Source organism: Notamacropus eugenii, chromosome 6, assembly GCF_028372415.1.
Source record: "Notamacropus eugenii isolate mMacEug1 chromosome 6, mMacEug1.pri_v2, whole genome shotgun sequence".
NCBI lineage: Eukaryota > Metazoa > Chordata > Mammalia > Diprotodontia > Macropodidae > Notamacropus > Notamacropus eugenii.
The window spans coordinates 260547266-260574966 of record NC_092877.1 but is presented as its reverse complement, the minus strand read 5'-3'; positions in this window follow the sequence as shown (position 1 = coordinate 260574966).

The window sequence follows — 27701 nt, the reverse complement described above, 5'->3', positions numbered from 1 at the left end:
GATCATATAAAAATGCAGAAATCACACAAAAAATTCAGAGTAGCATTTAAATAATGAACATAATTCTCCCCTATTTATGATGGTCCCCAGTTTTCACAAGATCCTAAAGTCCTCCAGACTTCAGTTATATAGTAGTTTGGATTCCCCTCAGCAGGGAAGCACATTTAGTTCTACTGTCTCCTCAGGACTTTTTCAGAAGAAAGGCAAAAGCAAAGGTGAGGATACAAAGAACCTATAGGTTCCTTTTTATAGGTCAACATAAAGGAGCAGTAGCTCCTCTGAAAATAGTCCATTTCAAAACAACAGGAGCAAGTGAGTTCATCTTGGGGTATTGGGGTGAGGTCCCGTTGACAAAAATCATCTTTCAGAAGATGTCAAAAGACACATCCATGCACTACAAAAGGGAAATCCAAATCCCAATCAAAAATAAAGGCTTATCACCTTTTAAGTTCACCAAATTTCTCAGGAAACTCCCCTCATTAGTCCCTCACTTTAGACAAAAATTTGAGGAGGTGCAGCATGAGGATGTAAAAAGAATCCAAAATTTAGTGTTAGAGATCGTTGTTCATTTTCTGATATTTACTACCTGTATACCTTCAGTAAATCCCTACGTTTTTCTGGACCTCAGTTTCCTCATCTATCAAATGATGGAAATTCTATCAAAAAATATCCTTTTGGTTTAAAAGTTTAAAAGTTCAAATTCATATCCTCTTCTAAATACTTATTGAACTGCTAGAATTTCAAAGGCAATTGTTAGTCCAAAGGTATACAAATATACACTCACTGGCCTATAATGAATTAATTCTTACTCCTACTTCTACTAGCTGTGTAACTCTAAGTAAGTCACTTTGTTTTCCTCTTCTATAAAATGAGAAAAGTAAACTAAAAGATTACTAAGGTATCTCTAAACTATAAGTCTCTAAACTATAAGTCTGAAAATATTGACCACTGATAAGGCAGTGAAGAGTGGTTTCTGAAAAAGGTTGCCCATGCCTACATGTCCAGAATGAACTTGCAAACAATGCCAATGTCATCGCAATAATTTCTGTAAACTGCTATGTTGTCTGTATGAGCATTCCAGCTGTGATATCCAGATGCTGTTAATGCCTGATTGGAAGAACTTTATCCCAATTGGTCTACCATACAGATGGTACATACCCTACTTCTTTCCATCCTCCTCCACACATATATGCATGCACTCGGTCTATCTAGGAACTCAAAATGACATTCTCTGAGGAAGGTACTTGCTGTCACAGTGTCTTGAAGCTTCCCTGAATAACTACAACCAGGCTGCTTTAAATAAGTTAAGCCCCTCTCCATCCATCCATTTGGGCAGTTTCTGCAGATTCACATTTCAACAGAAAATCAATACCTGGAAAGCACTTCACTCCTCAGCAGAATCAGCAGTGCATAAATGCAGACATAAGGAAGCTTTTTTTAATTTTTTACTATTTTGAGAAAATTATAAGTTATGATAATTTTTTGTCTCCATCTCTATAGAAGAAAATAGTCCCATCTACTGCATATCTTCTTGCTGGTGCATTATAGATCTCTTTGTTTTAAATGGCTTTCTTAGAGCTGTTTCCATCTATTATGTACATATGTCAGGCTTACTTACTAAGAAAGCTCAACTAGCGTTTTGTTGGGAAGAGAATAGATCTTCCTAAACAAAACAAGCAAACAAGAAAAGGGGGCTATGGAGAGGGGGAGAAGCACAAGAAACTTCATTCCAAACCAAAGTAATTAATGTTCTTCAATTTGGTTTGGGGTTTGTTTTTTCTGCATTTCCCCAAGCAATTACACATTTTTCAAAAACTTGCCTGTGCAATTTTAATCCAGAGTGAGGAGACTACTACTGAATTCCAAGTGGATAGAAACACTAGTTCCCTGACCATTTCTTTGTATGTGCTACTTATTAAAATCTGAACTATTCATCATTTTCTTTCACATTGTATAAAAATATGACTCCTTTCAAATCTCCATGCACATAAGAGATCATAAGATTTTGAGCCAAATGAGACCTTAACAATGATCAAGTCTGTCTCACTTTACAGATCAAGAAACTGAAGTCTAGAGAGGTCAAATGATTAATCCAAAGTCAAACAAACAATAAGTAGCAAAACTCAAATTTGAAACCAAGTTCTCTGATTTGAAATCCTATTATATCTGTTTCATTGTGCTAGAGGATCTGACATTTTAATCCAGTGGGTGGAGGCAAGACAGCAGAGTAGACAGAAGCAATGCAGCTCATCTCCTGTTCACAGCTTCTCCAAACAGATCTATAAAACTCACTAGACTAGACTGATCCTCATGAATCTGGAGAAAACCAGAAAAAGTCACAGTGAGTCCTCTGTCTAACTCAAGAAACAGACAGAGAGGTTTTCTGACCCTGGGGATGAGGTCAGGGCAGAAACACATAGCAAATGCTCTACTACCCAGGGAGAGGTACCAACATAAAAGGAGGTTCCAGAAGCATATTGGGATATCTTCAGACTCATATCAGGACACTGTGATAAGGACAGGTTCCAAACAGCAGCTTTGAAGCCCCCTAACTTGTCCAGGGGCACTGCCCTGAGGTAGAGCTACCTTTGCTAGGTAAGAAGGCCCTGGGCTGTATACCTAGAAAGAAGGAAGTTAGAAACCTGATGCCACAAGTGGTATAGCACAAGAGCAGGGTCTCACTTCTAACATCTAGCCCAGCCTACAGAGAACAACCATTAAAGGAAACCCAGACAAAAGTGGGGGGTTGAGGGTGCTACAATTTTACCATTTTGAATGAATAGAACTTTCCTAGTTGGGGCCCATCAGAAATCTATTCTTTCAGTCAGAAGGTACAGATCTTTAAGTTGAGCTGATGTGTGTCTAGGCTAAAAGCAGGCTTTTGTTTTTTGTTTCCCCGATCAACCCTGGGGTTAGCTTGTTAGGTATGTGGGAGGGGTGGTCTGTCCTCAGGATATCTCCTCAGCTGACTTGAGGCAAAGGCAAGGTCAGGGGATGGTGATCCCAGCTTCCCTATTGTCTTCCCTTTTCCCCTGGAGGGCTGGGGCACGCCTAGAAGCTAACGCGTGTTCCCGCCCCTCCTTGGGCTCATCTCCCGGCTCTGAGGCTTGCCTGGGTCTCAGTGCGAATTTTCTCTGCCCTGGGTCGTCTGTCCCTCCAGCCGTCTCCGCTACCGTAGGAAGAATTCCCCTTTGCCACTTTTCCAGCCTCTGGTGTTATGAGACCACCCGCCCCCTTCTGCTGTTCCCGCTGATCCAGGATTAATCTGGGGAAGAATTTTATGGTTCCCTCACGGTCATCAGGGGGGAGGAGAGAGCACTTACTGATCACTCTGCCATCCCAGTTCCTGGAAGTTCAAGTAGTGACCCACCGAAGTCCGTCTTCAGGCTGAAGATTTCAAGGGCTGCTGCGCTGATGTCTGGCGCTCAGCGGCTCTCACCGGCTCGGCCTGGCTTATCTCCTGCTCCGCTGGTCTCGCCCGCCACTCTCAGGCTCCTCTGGTCCCCTCCTCCCTGCCGCGCCGACTGCGCTGCGCTGTGCGCCAGGGTCTTACCCCCGCGGAACAGATCCCTCCCGTGGACCCTCTGGTCCAGCCTGGGCTCCGAATCCATCAAAGTCCGTCACCCACTGGATTCTACACCTCCAAAGTCTGGTCAGACTCTCCCCCCGGAGATATCCAGAGGAGTTTTTCCAGGAGCTTAGGTGAGTCGTTGCTTTCACTCCGCCATCTTGGCTCCGCCCCTCAGAAATCTATTCTTGAAAAGACCCAAACCCAGGTCAGAAACTTGCAGAGCTCAAACAAGGGAGGGAAGCAGTTAGATTTCACCCTGGATCAGACCCTTTGGGGAACACTGTAAGTTAGCAAGTCCCCAGTTTATCCCAGAGATCCTGGAATAACCTACCACAATACTCCCAAGAAAGCAGCAAAAGAACTAGTTCAGACCATCCCACAGGTGCTCAAGATACAAGCACAGAAGAGAATGACTACAAAACATCTACAGACAAAGTGTTCAATAAAACACAACTTGGACATGAGTTCCACTAGAATTCTTGGAAGAGATAAAGCAAAAGTTTGTTGCTTAAAGAATTAATCAAAGGATATGAACAGGCAGTTTTCAGATGAAGACGCCAAAGCTCTCTGTAGTCATATGAAAAATAATTGCTCTAAATCTCTATTAATTAGAAAAATGCAAATTTAAACAACTCTGAGGTACCATTTGACACCTATCATATTGTTTAAATATTGGGGAGAATGTTGGAAAATTCTAAACCATTCTGGAGAATAATTTGGAACTATGTCCAAAGGGCTATGAAACTGATCATATCCTTCAGCCTATCAATACTGCTATTAAGTTTGCATCCCAAAGAGATTTAAAAAAAAAAAAGGAAAAGGGCTTATATATACAAAACTATTTATAGCAGCTCTTTTTGGGGTGACAAAGAATTGGAAATTGAGGGAATGTCCATCAACTGGGGAATGACTGACAAATTTGTGTTACATTGTTGTGATGGAATACTATTGTGCTACAAGAAATTATGAGCAGGATGCTTTCAGAAAAACCTCGAAGGACTTACATGAACTGATGCAAAGGCAAGTGAGCAGAACCAGGAGAACACTGTACACAGAAACAGCAATGTTATACAATGATCAGTGGTGAATGGCTTGGTTATTCTCAGCAATACAAAAATCCAAGACAACTCCACAGGACTTATGAGGAAAGATACTATCCAACTCCAGATAAATAACTGATCGAGTCTGAATATAGATCAATGCATGCTAATTTTTATTTTATTGTATGTGTATGTGTGTGCTTTCTTTCAGAACATGAGTAATGTGGAAATATGTTTTGCATGTATACACATGCATAACATTAAATTGCTTGTTATCTCAGGAAGGGAGGGAAAAAGGAGGGAAAGAGAATTCAGAACTCAAAATTTTAAAAACAAGTGGTTAAAATTGATTTTCCATGTAATAAAAAACTAAAATGTAAAAAAAAAGAAAGAAAGAAAGAATTTTTAAAAGATAAAAAGAGTTTAAAAGGTTTTTTTTGAATAAATGGAATGAGAGTGCTTGGAGTAAAAAATTAGAAAATAAATGTAGTCATGAAAGAAAGAGTTGGAGAGGGAATTAAGACCTTGGTATAAGAAGTACCCTTGACCAAGCTACAACTCCCTGAAAATGTGGGTGGATCAAACAGAAGTCAATGATTTCATGAGACAACAAGAAATATTAAAGCAAAGTGAAAAGGCTGAAAAAAGAAGAAGAAAATGAAAAATATATCATAGGAAAACATGGCCTGGAAAGCAGATCAAGGAGAAAAAAAAAACTTAAAATTCACAGCACTATTTAATTAGGATGACAAAAAAAACAGCCTAGACATTCTGTTTCAAGAAATTATAAAAGGTAACTAGCCAGATCTCCCAAATCAGAAGACAAAGTGGAAATAGAGAGGATGCGCTGGTCGTCTCTAGAAAGATACAACAAAATAAAAACTCTCGCAAACATCACAGCCAAAATTCAGAGTTTCCAGGTCAAAGAAAAATTACTACAAATAGCCAGAAAGAAAGAATTCACATACTAAGGAGACCCCATCAGGATCACACAAATTATCTAGCAGCTATCAATACACAGGAGTGAATACTTTGAAATATGATATTCCAGAAGACAAAAGCTTTGGCTTATGGACAAGAATAACTTACCCAGCAAAAGTGAGTATAATCCTACGGGGGGGGAATATATCTTTAATGAAAGAGGACTTCCAAGCATTTCTGATGAAAAGATGAGAGCTGTGGAGAAACTTTGAAGTTCACGCACAGGAGTGAAGGGCAAGATAGAAAGAAAACATTAATGAACAATGATAAAGAACTAAACAAAGGTAAACTGCTTGCATTTAAATATGGGGAGATGATCCACGTGTCCCCTGTGAACCCTTTAGCATCAGGGTTCATAGAGGGAGTCCAATTAGACAAGACCTGGGAGTAGTTCTGTTTTTCTTGATGATCTTAGCAAAAGAATGAAAGAAAAGGGAAGAGAAATATACTAGGAGGGGAGGAAAAGGAAAGTTGGGGAATATTCTCTCCTATAATTGGGACAGACAAGTAGATATCTCCACAAATGAGAAGAGGATGGAGAAACAGCTGACATTTCAGATTCACTCTCATCTGAACTGGTAAAGAGAAGGAAAAATGCAAGGGCACACACGCGCACACAAACACACAGCAGCACAAAAATTCCATTATTTCACTCAACAGGAAAATAGAAGGGAAAGAGTAGATGGGGGGAGAAAAGATTACTGGGAAGGTAGATTAAGGGGACAATGCGTCCTAAACAAAACATTGTCTAAGGATGTAGGAAGATATGGCTCTTTTTGAGGAGGCAAAGGATGGGAATCCTAATTCCACAAATTAGGAAATGACTGAAGATATACTTCACATATAAATGTGAAGGAATACTGTTGCATTGAACTTTTACCAGCATAATAACCCTTGAAGAACTCCAGAGGACTGATGATAAAACATGCCACCCACTCCCTGATAGAGAAGTAAAGGATTAAGAAAGGGAAATAGGAAATTTTGAGGGGCATCGCAAATGTGAAAATTTATTTTGGTTGACAATACATGTATGAAATAAGCTTTGTTTTTCCTCATGTTCTCAATTGAGGTGGGGTTTGGGTGGGAGGGTTAGAAGGTAAATGCTGATTGAATGAAATATATCATTTTTTAAAAAATTTAATCCATATTCCTAAATTATTCCTAAATAAAAAAATGTTTCAAGAGGCACATTGGAGGGTGCCCTGAATTACCTGAGCTATGCTCACAAATGCCATTAGTGTGTTACTATACCTAATGATAATGACTTTCTAAGAAAGATTTTTTTTAAAATAATCTAGCACATAAGAAAGGAATTTCTCAGATACATATTATATTCAATTGCCTTTTTTTTTCTTTAGGTTAATTTTTGAAACAAGAATGTGTAATACTAAGATCTATCATTCTGGTTACAGCAATTCTCATTATATAGCATAGCAATTTGGTTCATAGGGTAATAAAGTACAGAACATCGTGGGGCCCATTTTCAGCACACTGAACAGTTTTAACGCTAGGCCATGCAACTTGCCATGGACTTTACTGTTCCATGAATAATACATTTCCAACCACCAAGCTTAAATTGATTCTAGTAAGGCTGAACTAAAGGATACAGTTTCAGTAAAAAGAAGTTGGGGAGTCAATGATTATCTACAGATCTCAGAGTAAGATGGAAATCTGACAATTGCCAGGTTAAATTAGTCAATGGGAGTGAAGCAAATAACAAGGCTTAAATTCCAAGCTGGAATAGGAAAAATTGGGGATGGGAGCCATAAATTAGCTCATTGACAAAATCAATTACATAATGTCCAGATCCCTACCATGCCTTGTATTGCATAGAATAAGACAGTGACCAGGTCAATGTATTTAATACAATTATGTCACCAAAAGATTTCAATCTCATAAATTATTCTAGCTTACCATATGACCTGTAATTGATAAACCTGGTCTATTTTCAAGCCATAGCAGTTTTGATTGTAGCATGTTTAAAATAGGGAAGAAAAAATAATTATTAGAAATAACTTCTAAGCATGTGCCTGCTTATGTATTAAGAGTTCAGGATGTCCAAAAGTTTCACATTCTGACTTCAACCTATCTTTCCCATTCATACACACACACACACACGCACGCACGCACGCACACACGCACACACTCACACACGCACGCACACACCTATCCTGTACACAACTCTCAACTGTGTGTCTTTATACAGGCTAGCTTCCATGTAGAAAATGTTCTCCCTCCTCATCTCTGCTTCCTAGAATTTCTAGCTTTCTTCAAAGTATACCTTATTAACCCCCTCCTATATTAGACCTGCCCTGATACCCCAGTTGTTAGTATTCTCCTCCTTATTCCCTCAAATTATCCTATATACATCCTAAAACTTCAATATACCCATGACTTCTTCCTAATAGAAATCAAGTTTCTTGAGGATAGGGACTGCTTTCTATTTTCTTTTGTGTTTATAACACTTCATACATTGATTGACATTACAATAGATACTAATGCACATTGAATCAGAAACTGAATTGAAAACTATTCCCATCTTTTGATTACATATCAATGGGGAATTTGACTACATATCAATGGGGAATGACTCATCTTGCAAACTTTTATCAATAACCCACAAATTTTGGATGTCAGACTTTTATTAGAGGTGTTTGATACAAAGATTTTTTTCCTATTCTCTAATTTACTTCTGTATTCCAAGTGTAACTTTTTGTGTTTTTGTAAAAAAAAATTTCAATTTCATATAATCAAGATTGTATATTTTGACTGTTATAATCTTTTCTATTTCTTGTGGGGATATAAAAGATAAGACCAACCATCCTTCTCTTATTTGCTCATGATCCTACCTTTTATGTTTACATCATTTATTCATTTGAAATTTATAGGTTTTTTTTAATGTGGTATAAGCTGCTGATCTAAAATTGTTTTCTTCCAAATTGCTTTCCAGCTTTTTGTTCTAATTGAACAAAGACTCCCTCCTAAGTAGTTTCCTTGAAGGTTTATGAAAAACATTGTTACTGCACCGATATGCTTGTACATTTGATTTATTTAATCCATTCCATCACTTTACCTTTCCATTTTTTAACTACCTAATGCCAGATTCTTTGGTGATTCACATTTCTTCTTCATGGCGTCTACCCATCAATATTGTGCTATTTACAAAAATGAAATATTCAGATTTGTTACATCATGCTTTTTTCATGAAAGAGATTAATAATTCTTAAATTGGCTTCTTACATTCTTTAATTCCAATCTGACTTTTTTTACTTTGTGGTGATATTTATTATATGTCTGCATTTTTGAGTATCAAATATGATGGTCTTTTTTTCTGAGAAGCAACTATTTTAGAAAGATTTTTCCATCATTTCTTCTAAACTATTATCTTGATTGTCTTTTCCAATTTCCATTCTAACTTTCATCTCCTTATATCTACTTTGAATTCTGTTACTGATCTTTTAAAACACTCAAATGGGTTCTAACAGCTCTTCCAGGCAAAAGAACCATTTCTAGGGGACCTGTTTTTCTATTATCCCTCTCTTATATCGTTGGATCCATTTCTTTTAGGCCATATTATTATTCAAGGTATTGGACTCCCTTTTTTATGTTTACTCATTTTTTTCAACCTCTACTTTTTTTCTTGTAAGTTTTCCATATGTTGCTCCTCCTATTCATTCTTTGTTACTGTTATTCTTTTTCTACTACTATTTTATTTGGCATATTCTTGCTATTTAACAGAGATGGAATGGATATAGGCTTATGTACCATTTCTCATCCCACTATCTTTGCCCCAAGTCCTGACTTTGAATTTTTTTATTATAGCTTCCATCTGAGATTTTGAAAGGTCTTTACAAACATTAGCTTCTTTTCTTTGGGTACATGGAAAATTAAGATTATTGAGTCTATTTTAAAAGTAAATCTCAAGGAAAGTTGAAATGAGAGCACAGAATCACCTCCGTCTACAAATGAGCACCACTATATACCAAGATAGCAATGAAGCATGTTGTTGACAATTTATAAGGCAGCAATAATTGCTTACATTTGATCAAGACTGTATAACACGTAATAAAGAGTGTCTCTTTGAGACAAAGTCAGATAGTTTTATTTCAGAAAAGAACATGACTTCTAAACATACCAATTCATTAATTAATTGAATAATACACAAACTGTACTGATTTATTTTTCTGGCAAGAAGATCAACACATAGTTACACTCAGGTTAGATGAACAAACCTTTGCAATAATCCCCAGGATGTTGGAATGAGAAATGGGAGGTATGGAGATGACAGGTGGAATTTCTGGACTGTGACAACTGGTGCAGCTACAAAGCCTGTTTTGACACAGGAACTCGGTTTTTTTTTTCCCTTTTGTTTCCATAGTTCCAAGGCCTTGCTCAAGTCAAAAGTTTGAGAAAATGTCTCTTAACTATTCAATCTGCCAAGATTACACACTCTGTATTCAGCCTGAAGTAATCCCAGAGACTGTAAGTAAATATATCACATATAAGTCTTATTTGGTACCATTTATTTCTGACCTCTAACAACTAGGGGGAAGGACATTCTTTTCTCTACAGATAATAGATCTTTATTTATGAAGAAAAAGTATGCAATTAGCATACTTCATATTTCAAAGTCTAAATACTTTAACATTTCAATACACATGTGATTTCATTGTTACACTTCCTCCATCAACACAGATCATAACCCCTCTAGATTTTTATAAACAGATTTTTATATTTCTGTGCAGAAAAAGAAAAACAGTCATCACCTTGTGGCCCAGCATTCTGACCATGAACCTCTCCAAAATTAAATGGGCTCGTCTTTGGAGGACAAAACATTATCCATTGCTGGACCTGTACTCATAACCTTTCCCGTCCCATAAGATCTGCCAGGTCTTGCATTCCACTGGCACTGTTTCTAAGAACCCATCATCTTCTCCAGACCACAACAAAGCTTTGGAGTAGGATTTTAGTGGAGGAAAGCCAAACTACCTCTCTAAAAATCTATCCCGTTTGTTATTAACTTCAGATGACAGTTTAAAAGAAAAATACCAAAGCATATTATTTTTGGTATTCATCAGATCTAAACTTTCCTCATTCAGATATTTTCCCCCTGTGGTTCTTTCCATCTTAAAACGTATAGTGGCTTCTAAATCAAAAGGTAAAAGTAAAAGCATTTGATGTACAAAAGGGCATATTCTTTCAAACCCTGTAGGGGAAATATTTACAAAATAATTATTAATTGTTCAGTATCACTCCAGTATTATCAAAACATTGGGAGAATAAAAGGATTGACAATATTCCAGTTAGGGAAAGACCAGGAAATACTGCATTTTTATAGGACTACATTTTATGGTAATTTTTTTATGTTGTCCTAACAACAGTTCCAACTGCTAGGATTCACAGAGAGGGAAAAAGAAAGTGTACCAAACCATGAAAAGGATTATTATCAAGCAGTTAAAAAGTAATCTGCTTGTGGGAAAATATATATACTTTTAAATTGTATAGCCCTAAAGTGAATCTCTTACACATGAAAGGAGCAAAATTATACTGAAATATTGCAGATCCTTCCCCCGCCACAAGAGTGAAGAGATTACTATGAAATAAGGTATGATGAAAAAAATCGTTTATCTCAGTGATCTTAATAGACTACTGAAATCTTTATATGTTTGAGTCAGGTCAGCTCCACATTATGGGTCTTTGGTTAGATGTCTAGACATAGGTCTGCAGAGGTTTTTATGGAATAAGGAATATAAATATCCTCTTTCACACACCATCTATCCTCCTTAGCAGAGCAATGACAGAAGATTGGATTCCCCTTGATAGCTCCATTGGGCACAGCATTGTCTCTTGTGAATCTAGGAAGCTAGAACTATGCTGACTATTTCAGTCCCTTTCAAGGAATATTAGAGATTCTGACTGCTTTAGAGAAGGCATTTTTAAACTTTTTTGTATTGTAGATTACTTTGATAGTCTAGGGAAACCTAGTGATCCCTTCTCAGAACAATATTTTTAAATGTACAAAATAAAATACATACAAAGAAAACAAAATGGTTATCAAAATTAAAAAAAAAACAAAAGATTCAGGTTAAAACTCTCTAATCTTGTCCTGTATCTAATTTTGCATCCTGAAAGTCAGTATCCCCAGGATTTCATGGAACCAACTCATCAGGATGTCATCTGCTCACTCTCGCCAGGTAGGTCCTAGAAAAAGGGAGTGTCCTTGTTCTATTAGTATGTATTCCTTGTGCTTCAGTTTCTTAAAAACGGAAAATCTACACAAAAATACTCAGCTTTCCTATGATCGTAGCAATAATGATAACTAACCTTTAAATAGCACCTACTATGTGCCAAGTACTGAGCTAATTGTTTTACAGATATTTCATTTGATCCTTACAACAGTCCTGGGAAATAGATGCTATCCTGATTCCCATTTTGAAGTTGAGAAAACTGAAGCAAATGAAAATTATGTGATTTACCCAAAGTCACCAAGTTAGTAAGCGTCTGAGGCCAAATTTGAATTCAAGCCTTCCTGACTCTAGGCCCAGCACTCTATGACACCTATCTGCCTCTATAAGTACCTAAGTTTCAGCTAAGGCTTGTAATATTCTCCTTTATTCCCCTAGTCCTGAACCAATTCTAAATGATTGGCCAGATATACTATATAAGTATATGTTCTCTACTATACCAGTATCTCTCCCAGATACCTTATCATTAATAAGTTGAGTCTCCTGGACTGTCAGATAATTAGTCATAAAAATAAATTTTAAGCAAAACTATAATTGCCACTATGCTAACTTCTCTTAGCTATCTTGCCTGGAATATATTTGGCATTTAATAAGTTCTATCAGATTGGATTGAACACCTGATCCAAAGTCATATAGTCAGTTACAGTCATAGCCAGAATGAGAACCCAGGCCTACCACCTTCAAGTCCAATATGATTTCTACCATACCATAAAACTTTAACTTATGATTTTCTCTTCCTCTTTGGCCTTTCCAACTAATTCAGAAAGATTCATTGAATTCCAAAGTTAGTCCATGTTGCTCATGAGTCTTCAAAAGGACTGAAAACATGAGAAAATAAAGATGGCTTCAAATTTGGTTTTTAAGGTCAGGATTTTAAGATACAAAATAACAAGAGCATTTTATAGCACTTTATAGTTTACAAAATGCCTTTACATAGGTTAGCTCATTTTTCCCCATAATAACCCTGTTAGGTAGATGCAGTTATTATTCCCATTTTACAGAGAAAGAAACTGAGGCTGAGAAAAGGTAAGTGATGGACAGAGCTAGTGTCTGATGAAGGATGAGAGCAATATAGTCTTTCTGACTCTAAGTCCAGGCTTCTTCTTCATCTACCCTTTGTTCAGCATTTTAATAGAGCCATGATCTCACTCACAGATGTGCAGACCAAGTTCCCTCTCCTGTATAATGCTTGTTCTCCCACAAATTCTCCATGGAGGATTCACTCAACATGCAAGAGATTCTTTTAATATATTCTGTATGCCAGTGTAGCACTGGGGTAACTCCATCTCTTGAGACATTATCAACCCATCTCCTCTGTTCATACATGTCCTTGATGATATAGTCTGCAACCTATTTAATTACATTTTGTGGTTGTTTAGTCATTTTTTAGTTGTGTCCAACTCTTCATGACCCTGTTTCAGGTTTTTCTTAGCAAAAGGTACTGAAGGGGTTTGCCATTTCCTTCTCCAGTTCATTTTACAGTTGAAGAAACTGAGGCAAACAGGGTTAAGAGACTTGCCCAGGGTCACACAGCTAGTAAATTTCTGAGGCTAGATTTGAACTCAAAGATGAGTCTTTCTGATTGCAGCCCAGGGCTCTATCCACTGCACCACCCTATATCTACCTAGTTGTCTCTAAATGGGATCATAGGTTAATGGAGCCAGGAGGTAATTAATTCTCTAAATTCCATACTGCTCAGTGTTTTTCATGAGAATTAGTTTTGGACCCTACAACTTAATTAAGAGAAAAGCACTAAAAGCAGAGTTTGGAATAGCCCAAGGAATTGTGATCAGTTAGTCAGGAAATAAGAGGGCTTAGAGTTGGAATAAGAATCTATCAATAATCTTACATGTAGTATATTCTGAAGACTTTGCACTCTAGTCCTACTCCAATACTTCTTCCTGGCATAAAGGTGACCCAAGATTCTCTGTGCCATTAGAACACAACCTCTGATGGGCTCTACCCAGTTGGCCTTGGTATGAGCCAGTGACACAAAGTATATGGTACCTGAGGAGCAGAGAGGCCTATCACAAAGAGGATGATCACTAGATGATGTATTATTTTCATCCACAGAAATCATCTAACAGACCACAGAAGGGTTATTCCTCAATGAAAGGAGTATTGACCTAGATGAAATTACAGATATTTTGAGGGATTGAAGTAGTTAACCAGTTCATCTACAACAACCACTTAGAACATAAAAGGGGAAAAGGGGGTTTTTTTCATTGGAGAATGATTCTATGACATACTAATAACCAAATAATTTGGTAAACCATAGAAGATATTGCCATGGAATGTTGCAGCATCATGGGATGAGAGCACTAGAATTGTAAGGGATATTAAAGATCATCTATCTCAACCCTTTTAGTATACAAATAAGGAAACTGAGGCTCAGAAAGGTTGTGTTTTGCTAAAGGTTACATAAGCAGTGCAGATTTGGGATTTGAACTCGGGTCCTTGGACTCCAATCTAATGCTTTCCCAACTGTAACACAGTGAAAATCCTATGAGCATTTTAAAGGAGGGGGTAAAGGGTATGGGCTTGGAATCAGGAAGACCTAAATTCAAATCCAGCCTCCGACACTTATTAGCTGTATGACCTAGGACAAGTTACTTAATCCTGTTTATCTCAGTTTCCTCACCTGTAAAATGAGCTGGAGAAGGAAATGGCAAATCATTCCAGTATCTTTGCCAAGAAACCCCACCCTCCAAAAAGAAAGTCATGAGAAGTTGGACACAACTGAAAAACAACAATAAATAATCAATAGTTAAAGTGCAACCTCACTATAATTGAGGTTACTTTCAGATATTTCTGAATATAATTTATATAAATGATATAATTCTATGAAAATAAGACCTAAGTAGTCATTGACCTAATACCTAAAGGTTCTTGTTCATCCTTCATCTTTTTGAAAAAAACCAATGACATCACAGGATGATGACTGGATTTGCTAGTGAATTGGATTTAAGAGAGGCAAAGTTTCACAAAGTCATCAGCCTCACTCTCTTCCAGAGTCATTGAAGTCCATGGGCAAGACAAAAATCAAGATGACTGGCAATGGCCCAGGATGCAGTGGATGACCTTGTCATCTTTGACATCTGACCAAACTCTTAAGTGCTCCACAGTGCCTGCTTCAGCTGCCTTCATGGCCGTTGGGACAAATTATTTTCATCTGCCTAGTCTGCCAGGGAAAGTCTTCAAATGCTTGGGGCAGATATCCTCTAACTCAGCGAGAGGAATGAGACCTTCCAGTTACCCTCAACCTGGTCTGTCAAGGTGAGTTTACCAATGTGTGACCACTGTACAAGCTACAGCTTCATGGAGCCAGCAATGGTTTTGTTGTTTGTACTTCATTCTCTAAAAGGACCATGACATCAGGAAGATGATGCCATGACTTGCAAGTGAATTGGATTTAAGTGAGGACTGTGCAAGGTCACCAGCCTCACTTTCTCCTCTGGAGCCACCTGGGTCCAATGGCAAGATATAGATCAGGATGACTGGAGCTGGCTCCACTGAGCCACCAATTATAATGCATTTGAATCATTCACACCAAAAAGTGAAGGTTCTATTAATATGTGCCCACTTTTCCTATTCACTAATTCACAAGCTAAGCAGTTCACCTTTTCTTGAGATATACCAAAGAAGGGTTTGGTAGAGGATCATCCATCATCTCTTTAAATAAGAACAAATTATGTTTCCCAAAATAATTTTTCCCTTAACTCTTTGGATTGTCACACATCTTTTCCCCTTTTTTCTATTTGATTAGGCTAATTACCTGCATGCATGATTAAAAATAGAAATGGAAATTGATGTACATATTTGTTATGAGAAATATGAGCAACACTTCTTCCTATCCAGAACTATGAAATTAGCCAGCTAGAAATAAGTATGCCTGAGGTTTGGGTTTTTCTTGCACTTGGCATTACTGAATTGATACATTACATATTTTATTCTCATTCCACATGCTAACAGAGCTCCTATTCACTTTAAAAGCATTGGGATCTATGGGGTCTTAACCTTTTCAATGAAAGTCCTTTTTGTTTTTCTCTGCGATTACAGCTGGTAAGACTTAAATGGTTACTGACTAACAAAGACTTTTTATTTAGGATCTTAAAATACTGTACAGGTGGCAATTTTTTATTAACTGGAGGACAGAGAAGCTCAGAACCAGGTCATTTTGTGACTTTTTGGATACGATCTAAGAGGTCGCATACAGAAATGGAAATAGAATTCAGGTTTTCTGAAGCAGTACCTCCTGGTACCCAACATTGTGCTAAGTGAGCCAAAAGGATTTAAAGAATGAACTGTAAAACAGAGGTTTCCGCCCTCAAAAAGAAAATGCTTTATATGCATAGGTAGAATGAAGCTATTAAATGCATACAAAATAAGAGCACAAAAAAAAAAAAATGACTACCATGAGAATTATAGTAATTCAGAGACAGGAGAGATCAATGTGGGCTAGCATAAGCACAAAGACTTCATGAAAGAAGTCTTGAACTTGCCCATGAAGGATGAATAAAATGCAAATAAGGAAAGAGGAAGAAGTATATGGAGAAAGCATATTAACTAAGCCAGGGGAACAGTAGGAGGAAATTCTGGTCCTTAGTTCATTAGAAACTGGAGAAAGAAAACACATCCTCCAGGATCCATTCACCAGAATAGTCCTAAAGGATGTTGAACATCTCCTTTCTCTTTTTTGACCTAGAAAGCAGTTTGGTTTTAGATATTATTGGATTTTTAAAGGTAAACAATATTACTTTAATCAAGGACTTATATCATTCACTTAGTTCAGGAGGGAAAGTCAACTCCCTGAACTTCAGAAAAAATATAAAAGGAAATTACAAGCAGAAATTACAAACAGAAAGACCGACAGGGCTTCCAGCTGTCTGACTATAGACAATACATGCATCGTTACCAGAGAGCGCAGCATCAACATCGGAGTTTTTAAAGTGGGAGGAGGGGGCCTCCTTAATGGCTACCCAGAGTCTCGTCTGATCTAACAAACACAAACACAAATCACACGAACACTCTTCCAATGATTTGAGTCCCCGATATTGTTGTATTTTTGAGAAGTTATACAGTGTAGTGGAAAGGGCACCATTCTGGAGATTATAGCTGCCACATCACAAAATCTCAGAGATGGGAAAGAAACCCCATATTCATTAGTTAGTCACCACCTCCTAGTTTAACTTCATAATTTCTTCCACATTTCTACAGTCTTCTCCATTTAGGTGACCATCACCCTAGCTCGGTCCTTCATCTGGACCTTGCCTAGACTATTGCAATATCCTCTCACCTGGTTGCCTTGCCCTTGGTCTCCATCTTTTTCAGTGTACTCTTCAAAAAATGGCCAAAAGGACCTAAGACATAGATACATCTTTCCATGTAACTACATTGTTGAAAAGTCTTCAGTCACTCCCTATTTCCTCTAAGATAAAATAGAACCAGCTGAACTAAAGGCCTGCCACAGTTTGGCTCCATCCTGGTTTCCCAGCCTTATTGCACTGTACTCTCCTTCACAAATTATGTATACCTGTCAAAGTAGATAAACTACCTTGATCTTGTGCCACCACCTCCCACCTCCACTCATTTCCCCATGCTCATGTTACCTCGACTTATGGAAATCACTCTCTTTCATCACAATTCAAGTGTCATGCAGTATTCCCTGACTTGCTCCATCTAAGAGCATCCTCTACCTACCCAAACTGTTAACGATCTATGTCTGAAGTTAACACTGAAGGGAGAATGCCAAATTTACACTTATTGGACTTATGTGAATTTAATTCCATGCCCTGTCTCTTACTATCTGTGTGAGCTAATGTCAACATAGCACAGGTGTGTTCTATGGAAAATGAGGGGATTATACCAAATGATCTCTATGTCCTTTTCTAACAGGATTCTCTCATTCCTGAAATGCATTCTCTTCTCAATTATGCCTTTTAAAATCCTTAACTTCATTTAAAGCTCAGGTAAAATGCTGCCTCCTCCATAAGTCGTTTTCTTTTCCCTCCAGAAACTCCCCCAAATTACCTTGAATTTATTTGGTACCTACCTTCAGCAAACTCATATGTGTACTTATTGTCTCAAACAGAATATAAGCTCCTAGGGGACAAGGACTATTTCATTTCTGTCTTTATATTTATGGAATTTACAACGGTACCTAGCACAGAGTAGGTACTGGATAATGTTTATTGAATGATTTGCAGTCACTCTATTCCTCGGTGCAGGAAGTGTCTATTCCCCAGCGTCCACTGAACTATAAACTTTCTGAGGACAAGGATTGTGTGGTTTCTTAATCGCCATAGTCCTAGCCCTAGTACAATAGGTGCTCAATTAATATTCATTGAATTGAATGAATAGCATGAACTTCTTCATGCAATTCCTATGATACAATTGTTGGTCACTCTCCTTTATATGTGCTTCCATTTGTTCATGTCCATCCTAAAATGTGGCGTGTAGAATTGGACACGACATTCTAGTCGTAGTCTGACTGAGGCATTGGTTGTTTGGTTAGCTGTTGTCCTTCATTCCTGAAGAGGACCAAAATGACAATCACCATGTTGGGGTCAAAGTACTCTGTGTCTAACTGTGACTGATTAGACTGATACAAACTTGGAGCACTCTACCACAGGTCAGGCACAAATAGGTCATGTGAACATTTGGGGTGGATTCTCTAAATTTGTGTATCTCACATTTCTTTTGAGCTACTACAATTCTACTTTTCTCAGAGTACAGTGCTTTCTTTGATGTGGGCATGCCATAGTGGGCAGTCATTTGCCAGCATCTCCCATTCCATGCAACTAATTCCAAAGTTCTTCAGAGAGACCTTGATAGTGTCCTCATATCACTTTTTCTGACCACCATGTGAACATCTTCCTTGCATGAGTTCTCTATAAAATTGTCTTTTAGGCAAGCATACTTTTGACATTTGAACAATGAACAGCCCATCAGAGTTGCACTCTCTGCAGCAGAGTTTGAATGCTTAGTAGAATGGCTCAAGAAAGGACCTCACTGGTACCACATCACACCTATCAGATTGACTAACATGACCAAAGAGGAAACTGATAAATATTGGAGAAGATGTGGGAAAATTGGAGCACTAATGCATTGTTGGTGGAGTCATGAACTGATCCAACCATTTTGGAGAACAATATGAAACTATGCCCCAAAGGGCAAAATCTATGCATACCCTTTGATGCAATAATACCACTTCTAGGTCTGTATCCCAAAGAGATCATAAAAAATGGAAACAAGTTCACATATACAAAAATATTTATAGTAGCTCTTTTTGTGGTAGCAAAGAATTGGAAATCGAAGGCATGACCATTAATTGGGGAATAGCTGAACAAGTTGTGGTATAAGAATGTGATGGAAAGCTACTGTTCTATAAGAAATGATAAGTAGGCAGATTTCAGAAATGCCTGGAAAGGCTTACATGAACTGATGCTAAATGAAGTGAGCAGAACCAGGAGAACACTATACACAGTAACAGCAACATTGTGCGATGATCAACTCTGTTAGACTCAGCTCTTCTCAGTAATGCAATGATCTAAGACAATTTCAAAAGACTCATGATGAAAAATGCCACATCCAGGGAAAGAAATATGGAGTCTGAATGCAGATTGAAGCGTACTGCTTTCTCTCTCTTTTTTTTTTTTTTACTTTTTGTTTTTTTCTTTCTTGTAAAACTTATAAAGTGAATGTTGAAAACTAAAAACAAATAATTTTTTTTAAAACTAAGAGTATTTTTTACAGTATATAAAAAGGGGCCTCAGTGTCTGGTACTTTATCCTGCCAGGTTGTCTTCAAAATCTTCCTAAGAGAATTCAAACAGAAGCAATTCCATTTCCTGGCATGGTGCTGGTATACTGTCCGGGTTTCACAGTCATCCAACAATGAGGTCAGCACAATGATTTTGTACACCTTCAGTTTGGTAGTCAGGCTAATACCTCTTTCTCTCCCACACTTTCCTTTGGAGCCTTTCAAACAGTGAGCTAGCTCTGACAATACATGGGTCAGCCTTATTATCAATACAGAAGGAATATAACTTTTCCTTATTCTGAATGACAGGCCTCTACCAAAGCAGCCCATTAGGTTTTTTTGGATGTCAAGTCAAAACCTGACAATGAGTTTCACTGAGTTTACGAAACCATTAAAACTTCCAGATCTTTTTACTGGTGACACTGATTTAAGTGTGCAAGAGATCTTTCAAGTTAAGTGTAAGACTTTATATCTAAAAGTAAGGTTAAAAAAAAACAATCTTGACAGGTCTGAATTTTAAATTTCATCTAATTATTGAAGAAATATCATCTTTTCAGTTTATGCCCATTGTTCTCAACTCCCCAATGCATATTTAGGTATATACTTATATATGTAATTTTGTCTGTTTTACTTGTTAGCTAGAAGTGTGACTCTGAGCAGATGACAACCTCTCCAAGTATCAGTTTCGTTATCTGCAAAATGCAGATGATAACATTTGCAGCACCCTTTAAGGAATGTTAAAGTACACAAGGTACTTTTTGGAAACTATCAACAGTTAGATAATAGTGAACTATTGTTATTATTACTTCTTGGACTGGCAAAAAAAATTCTGGCCCTTGGAAACGACAGTCCAGGTGACTCAATAACAACTATTAGTAATACTTTTAATAGTAATAATTATACTTACTGGTCTGCTAGTGATAATAACATGGCAGCTAGATGATACAGTGGATAGAGCACCAAGCTTGCCATCAGAGAGACTCCTCCTCTTCATGAGTTCAAATCTGGCCTCAGACACTTACTACCTGCGTGACCCTGAGCAAGTCATAATACTTGTGAATCATTCACCATACACCTTACTGCCTGTTATTAGCCATTCACTGACTAACCTTCAACTCTCTGTGCACAAGATATTTTACAAACTGTGAGTTTTGTCCTTGCAAAACAGTTTTGATATTAACGTTGAATAACCACATATCTTGACCCCATTCAGTGTATTTGGTATGATACAGGTACATTTGAAACTTGAAAGTTGTGATAAGAGAACTTTGATATGTTTATAATTCTTTAAAGCTTAAGCTGAATAAGCTCATAAAAATGAGGAAAGTGAGACAAAAAATGATGAGTTACTTGCCCAGGGTCATAGAATTAGTTAGTAAACCTATGTTAGAAGCCTGGTCTCCTCTTACTCCCACACACTGATAATCAATTTCAAGTTACTAATCTCTAGTGGACAAAGAATAGATTGTCTACCAAACTTACTCATCTGAAATGAAGGTTGATCTTATGAGTAAAGCAGGTAACCAAATCCTAGAAGAAATGGGGATAAACCTAATGGAAATTCAACAGAAATAGCGAAATGAGGCTAAAAAGTATTTTTAAAATTCTGGCTCCTTTTTCTGTACCCTTTAATTTTGTTTTCATTGGAATTTATAACTGTGTTAGGGGAACAGACAGGTGACTTTGTTCAGTGTAATTTCCTTGAGAAAAGTTTTGTTTTCTTTGTTTTAGTGTCTGTAAGTCCTGTAGGGCAGCTAGGTGACACAGTGGATAAAACGCTGAGTTTGGAATCAGGAAGACTCATCTTCCTGAGTTCAAATCTGGCAGGAAATGGCAAAACCCTCTAATATTTTTTGCCAAGAAAACCCCAAATGGGTCACAAATGAGCAATAATTACAATAGCCAGAAAGTAATAACAACTAGTTTTTAATAACAGCGCTTTAGAGTTTGCAAAGCACTTTATATACATTATCTGGTCTGATCCTCACAAGAATTCTATAAAGTCACTACTATAGTTATCCCCATTTCAGATGAAGATACTGAGGCAGAAAAAATTTGCCCAGGATCACATAGTTAGCATCTAAGACATGATTTGAACTCAAGTCTTCTTGATTCCAAGGCCAATAAACATAATGCTTCTTGGTTGCCTCAAAGTAATTTTTCAAAACAGCACTATAAACTAGGCAGCGCATATATTATTTTAATTTTTACAATAGAGTAAACTGAGGCTCAGGGATATGAAGTAACCTCCTTTTGTTACATAGTTAGTATATAGCAAACCAGGATTTAAACTCAGGTCTTCTGATCCATATCTATAGTAGTTAATTTTTTTTTTTTTTTTAAGTATTTTATTTTATTTTTTTTTTCTTTTCATTTAGCTTTTAACATTCATTTTCACAAAATTTTGGGTTACAAATTTTTCCCCTTTTCTCCCCTCCCCCCCCAAACTCCAAGCATTCTAATTGCCCCTATGACCAATCTGCTCTCTCTTCTATCATCCCTCTCTGCCCTTGTCTCTGTCTTCTCTTTTGTCCTGTAGGGCCAGATAGCTTTCTATACCCCTTTACCTGTATTTCTTATTTCCTAGTGGTAAGAACATTACAGTTGATCCTAACACTTTGAGTTCCAACTTCTTTAGCTCCCTCCCTCTCCACCCCTTCCCTTTGGAAGGCAAGCAATTCAATATAGGCCAAATCTGTGTAGTTTTGCAAATGACTTCCATAATAGTTGTGTTGTATAGGACTAACTATATTTCCCTCCATCCTATCCTGTCCCCCATTACTTCTATTCTCTTTTGATCCTGTCCCTCCCCATGAGTGTTGACCTCAAATTGCACTCTCCTCCCCATGCCCTCCCTTCTATCATCCCCCCCCCACTCTGCTTATCCCCTTATCCTCCACTTTCCTGTATTGTAAGATAGGTTTTCATACCAAGATGAGTAGGCATTTTATTCTTTCCTTTAGTGGAATGTGATGAGAGTAGACTTCATGTTTTTCTCTCACCTCCCCTCTTTATCCCTCCACTAATGAGTCTTTTGCTTGCCTCTTTTATGAGAGATAATTTGCCCCATTCAATTCTCCCTTTCTCCTCCCAATATCTTTCTCTTTCACTGCTTGATTTCGTTTTTTTTTAAGATATGATCCCATCCTCTTCAATTCACTCTGTGCACTCTGTCTCTATGTTTGTGTGCATGTGTGCATGTGTGTGTGTGTAATCCCACCCAGTACCCAGATACTGAAATGTTTCAAGAGTTACAAATATTGTCTTTCCATGTAGGAATGTAAACAGTTCAACTTTAGTAAGTCCCTTATGACTTCTCTTTGCTGTTCACCTTTTCATGGTTCTCTTCATTCTTGTGTTTGGAAGTCAAATTTTCTTTTCAGCTCTGGTCTTTTCATCAAGAATGCTTGAAAATCCTCTATTTCATTGAAAGACCAATTTTTCCCCTGAAGTATTATACTCAGTTTTGCTGGGTAGGTGATTCTTGGTTTTAGTCCTAGTTCCTTTGACTTCTGGAATATCCTATTCCATGCCCTTCGATCCCTTAATGTAGAAGCTGCTAGATCTTGTGTTATCCTGATTGTATTTCCACAATACTTGAATTGTTTCTTTCTAGCTGCTTGCAATATTTTCTCTTTCACCTGGGAGTTCTGGAATTTGGCCACAATGTTCCTAGGAGTTTCTCTTTTTGGATCTCTTTCAGGCGGTGTTCTGTGGATTCCTTGAATATTTATTTTGCCCTCTGGTTCTAGAATCTCAGGGCAGTTTTCATTGATAATTTCATGAAAGATGATGTCTAGGCTCTTTTTCTGATCATGGCTTTCAGGTAGGCCCATAATTTTTAAATTGTCTCTCCTGGCTCTATTTTCCAGGTCAGTTGTTTTTCCAATGAGATATTTCACATTATCTTCCATTTTTTCATTCTTTTGGTTTTGTTTTGTGATTTCTTGGTTTCTCATAAAGTCATTAGCCTCCATCTGTTCCATTCTAATTTTGAAAGAACTATTTTCTTCAGTGAGCTTTTGAATCTCCTTTTCCATTTGGCTAATTCTGCTTTTGAAAGCATTCTTCTCCTCATTGGCTTTTTGAACCTCTTTTGCCAATTGAGTTAGGCTAGTTTTCAAGGTGTTATTTTCTTCAACATTTTTTTGGGTCTCCTTTAGCAGGGAGCTGATTTGCTGTTCATGCTTTGACTTCATGTCTCTCATTTCTCTTCCCAGCTTTTCCTCCACCTCTCTAACTTGATTTTCAAATTTCTTTTTGAGCTCTTCCATGGCCTGTGCCCATTGAGTGGGCTGGGACACAGAAGCCTTGATTTCTGTGTCTTTGCCTGATGGTAAGCATTGTTCTTCCTCATCAGAAAGGAAGGGAGGAAATGCCTGTTCACCAAGAAAGTAACCTTCTATAGTCTTATTTCTTTTCCCTTTTCTGGGCATTTTCCCAGCCAGTGACTTGACCTCTGAATATTTTCCTCACACCCACCTCACCTCCTGATCCTCCCAGCCAGTGTTTGGGGTCTGAGATTCAAATGCTGCTTCCAGCCTCAGGGCTTTGGGCGGGGGCAGGGCTGCTATTCAATGTGAGATTAAATTCAGATGCTCAGGTGAGGGCAGGGCTGCCTCTCAGGCTCAGTTCCCTCAGGGAGTTTATGCACAGATCTTCAACAATGGATCCAGGCTCCTGCCTACTTGGAGAGCCCTGGTCTGCCGCTGCCCCTCAGCTTCTGTCTCCCGAGGGGGCCCGAGCCATGGGGGCACCCCACTCCCCCCTCGACCCACCAAAGGGACTCTCTCACAGACCCCCGTCACCTGTGGGTGGAGGTACTTGTGCAGCCGCTGGAGATCCCGTCCCTGAAGCCCGCTCGGATCTTTTCCTCTCTGTGCTGCGGCCAGGCTGTACTCAGCTCCCAGTCCCGGCGCCCAGTCCGCAGCATGAAGGACCTTTTACGAGAGGTTTGCAGGTCTCTCCGGAACAGAAATCTCCCTCGCTCCAATGTTCTGTGGCCTCTGGGTGCAGAATTCGCCGTGAGTTACTTCTTTGTAGTTGTTCTATGGGTTGTGGGTTCGGAGCTATGTGTATGTGCGTCTTTCTACTACACCATCTTGGCTCCCCATATTCTATAGTAGTTAATTTTACAAGATGCCATGAAACCTCACTATACAGTGTAACATGCATACATACACATGAACACATGTATATACACACATACATTATATGTGTGTAGAGAGAGATGCAATTTACCTTTATTTTATTCCTTCTACAACAGAAAAGGAGTGTAGAACCAGAAAGGTCTCATTCCATTTTTCTGCTGAGTATTTACTTAGCAGAGCTGGTCACTGAGAGCAACTCTGACCCTGGTTGTATATACCGACCTTATACCAGTGGTAGCAATCACAGCTACCATTGTGATTTTTAGCCATTTCAATAAACTTCTTTTTGAAAGAAGGATTCTGGTTACAGAAAGCATAAAGGGTAAATGAAAATGACTTGCAATGGAAACACTAATACATTCAACACTAATTTCTTCTTGCAAGTCCAGGGGACCTTTGGATATAATCCTCTAATTATGGACTGTCAGAGATGTTATATCATTCCCAGTTGTCTTCTAAGCTCCTCAACCATGTAACCTTGAACTAAATTGTATGAATAACTAAGAGTACACTTGATAAATAATATTAATGCTGTTAATTATTAATGGTATTATTAAATATGTTGACATTAATAAGATTAATAACACCAAGTACCAATGTTGAGCCAAACTGTTAAGTTTCTGCCCCTGATGTTTTTTATTTAGTTTATTCTTCCCTAACTTAACTAATGAGTCAGTAGAAAACTCACTTTAACATTGAAATTTTCTAAATCAAACACAGTACATTAAACAGTCTTCTTATCTCTCCCATTTACAAAGCTATGGCTCCCTTGTAGGGACCTAATGGTCCCTTGAAATGAGTAAGAGGAAGGGAGTGCCTGGAGAAATTCTGTTCCTTGTTTTAGAACACAAGCTAACAATTTACCAGGAAATTATTCAAGCACAGGAAAGTCAAATTTTTAAATACCCACGCTAATCATGTAATTTTTTTTATCTTAGAAAATACACATAAGAAACAATCTTCTTAATCAATGAACACTAGTTATTTGAAGTATGTCAAATCTAGATTTTACTATAATTTATTAACATATCCCTGGCATTCTCACGAGCGTATTTTAGCAACATTTTATAGTTGACTGTATGTTGTATGACGTGTTTGGTGAAAATATGCTTCCTTTGCGAATGCTAAATGTCAAAATGTCCCATTAAAAATTCCGTACTATTTTCAAATGTCTAGTCATTTTAAGAGTCTGAGATTTGTGTAAAATGGGTTAGACTAGATGACTTTTAAGGTCCCCTCAACCTCCAAATCTAGGATATATCTATAGTTCATGGATGCTTGGACTCCAATTTAACTGGTTCCCATTGATTCCTCATTTCTATGTAATATTCTTAGATGTGTCCTACTTTGATGCATTAGTAAATCCGTTATCTCCCTGCTGTGCATACTTTCATGCCTTCTCATCTTTATGGATCTTGTCTATGTCTTTCCACGAATTCTCCCAGGGTGCTGGGGGCCTTCCTTTAGAACTCATGATTTTGCAATGCCATTCTTGGGTTTATCCCAAGCTATGCCTACAGGACTGATTCGCCTTCTTTGCTATCACACATTTCTGAAGATATTCTTTCCCTGAATAGTATTTTTTTCAGTATGTTGCAGCCTATTCATGTCATTTGCCTCTACATTGCCCTTTGGGTAAGTAAAACTTCAATTCTTTGGAGACTTTGGGAGTCCAAGACATCCAACTCTACAACATCATTAAACAAATACTCCAGTACTGTCTCATCTATGTAGGTAGTCCCTCCAGTAATGCTAATTACAACCCATGCATACATGCTCATACTATACAAATCTTGACCATCCTCTCTCCCATAAATCTTCTATGAGGGGTCTAACAAGATACTTGGAGCCTTCCTAATATTTTCTTCATATTTCATAATACAAATAGAATACACAAGTCATCCATGGATTATCTCTTCATTTGATTTGTTTGTTTGTTTTGTCCTGGTCACACATTTCTTCAATGATATTCTATATACTAATTCTCCTCTGCAATTCCTGTTTATAATATGTTACAGACTTCTCCTACCCAGTATGCACCTTTTCATTGTCTTTTAGGTGATGTATTCTATAATCTGCGTACAAAATCACACAGATAATACTAGCGTTACAAAGATTATCTTTTGCTTCAGAATGAAACTTGAGGTCATTGAAATCAATTTCTCAATGCAACCCAGTCCTCTTTCTTCCTCCCACTCAATTCTGGACCCAATTTACTGTCCATATGCAATGTCTCTCCAGGAGATTTACAAATTAGTTATATAAGCTGTTCATCCCACTACAAATCACAGCTGGACATAATGCCTTCTTGGTCCACTCTTTTCCCTCTGTGGATAATTAGGCCAAACTCTTTCAAATAATCATAGAACTTATTTAGAAGGCTATAAAATCTAAGATTTGGTATATCTGGAGAATGTCACCATCCATTAGGAATCACTCTTCCATTAGGACTAGATTCTATATCCTCCATTGTATGGCAAATGCCTCTAGTGAATACAAATCCTCCTGGGTTTTTTTTTTTTTACTTTCATATATTAATCAGAGAATCATTTAATGAAATTTGTTGGGTTTTTTCTGTTTTTACATCTAGGAAGGAAAGAAGAAGAAAAACTGAAACTCAAAATTTGTTTTTAAATGAATGTTAAAATTTGACTTTACATGTAATTTGAATTTTTTTTTAAAAAGAGATTCTTAGAATGCTCTGCTCCTTTTTTGACAACCATCACCATCATTGTATTTAGGAGTGGGCCACACTGAACAAGATTTGCCATGCTCAGAGAATTCACCATCCAACAGTCCAGACTACTGGAACAAACCTTTTCATACTTAGGTAATCTGGTCCTCTGAAGGAAGACATGGCCTGTACCTGTGGCTATACCTGGAAACTCCCCAGGATATTATAATCTATGGAAAGCTTGTTCACTGATGTTATAGCCTTATGAACCAAGGATCT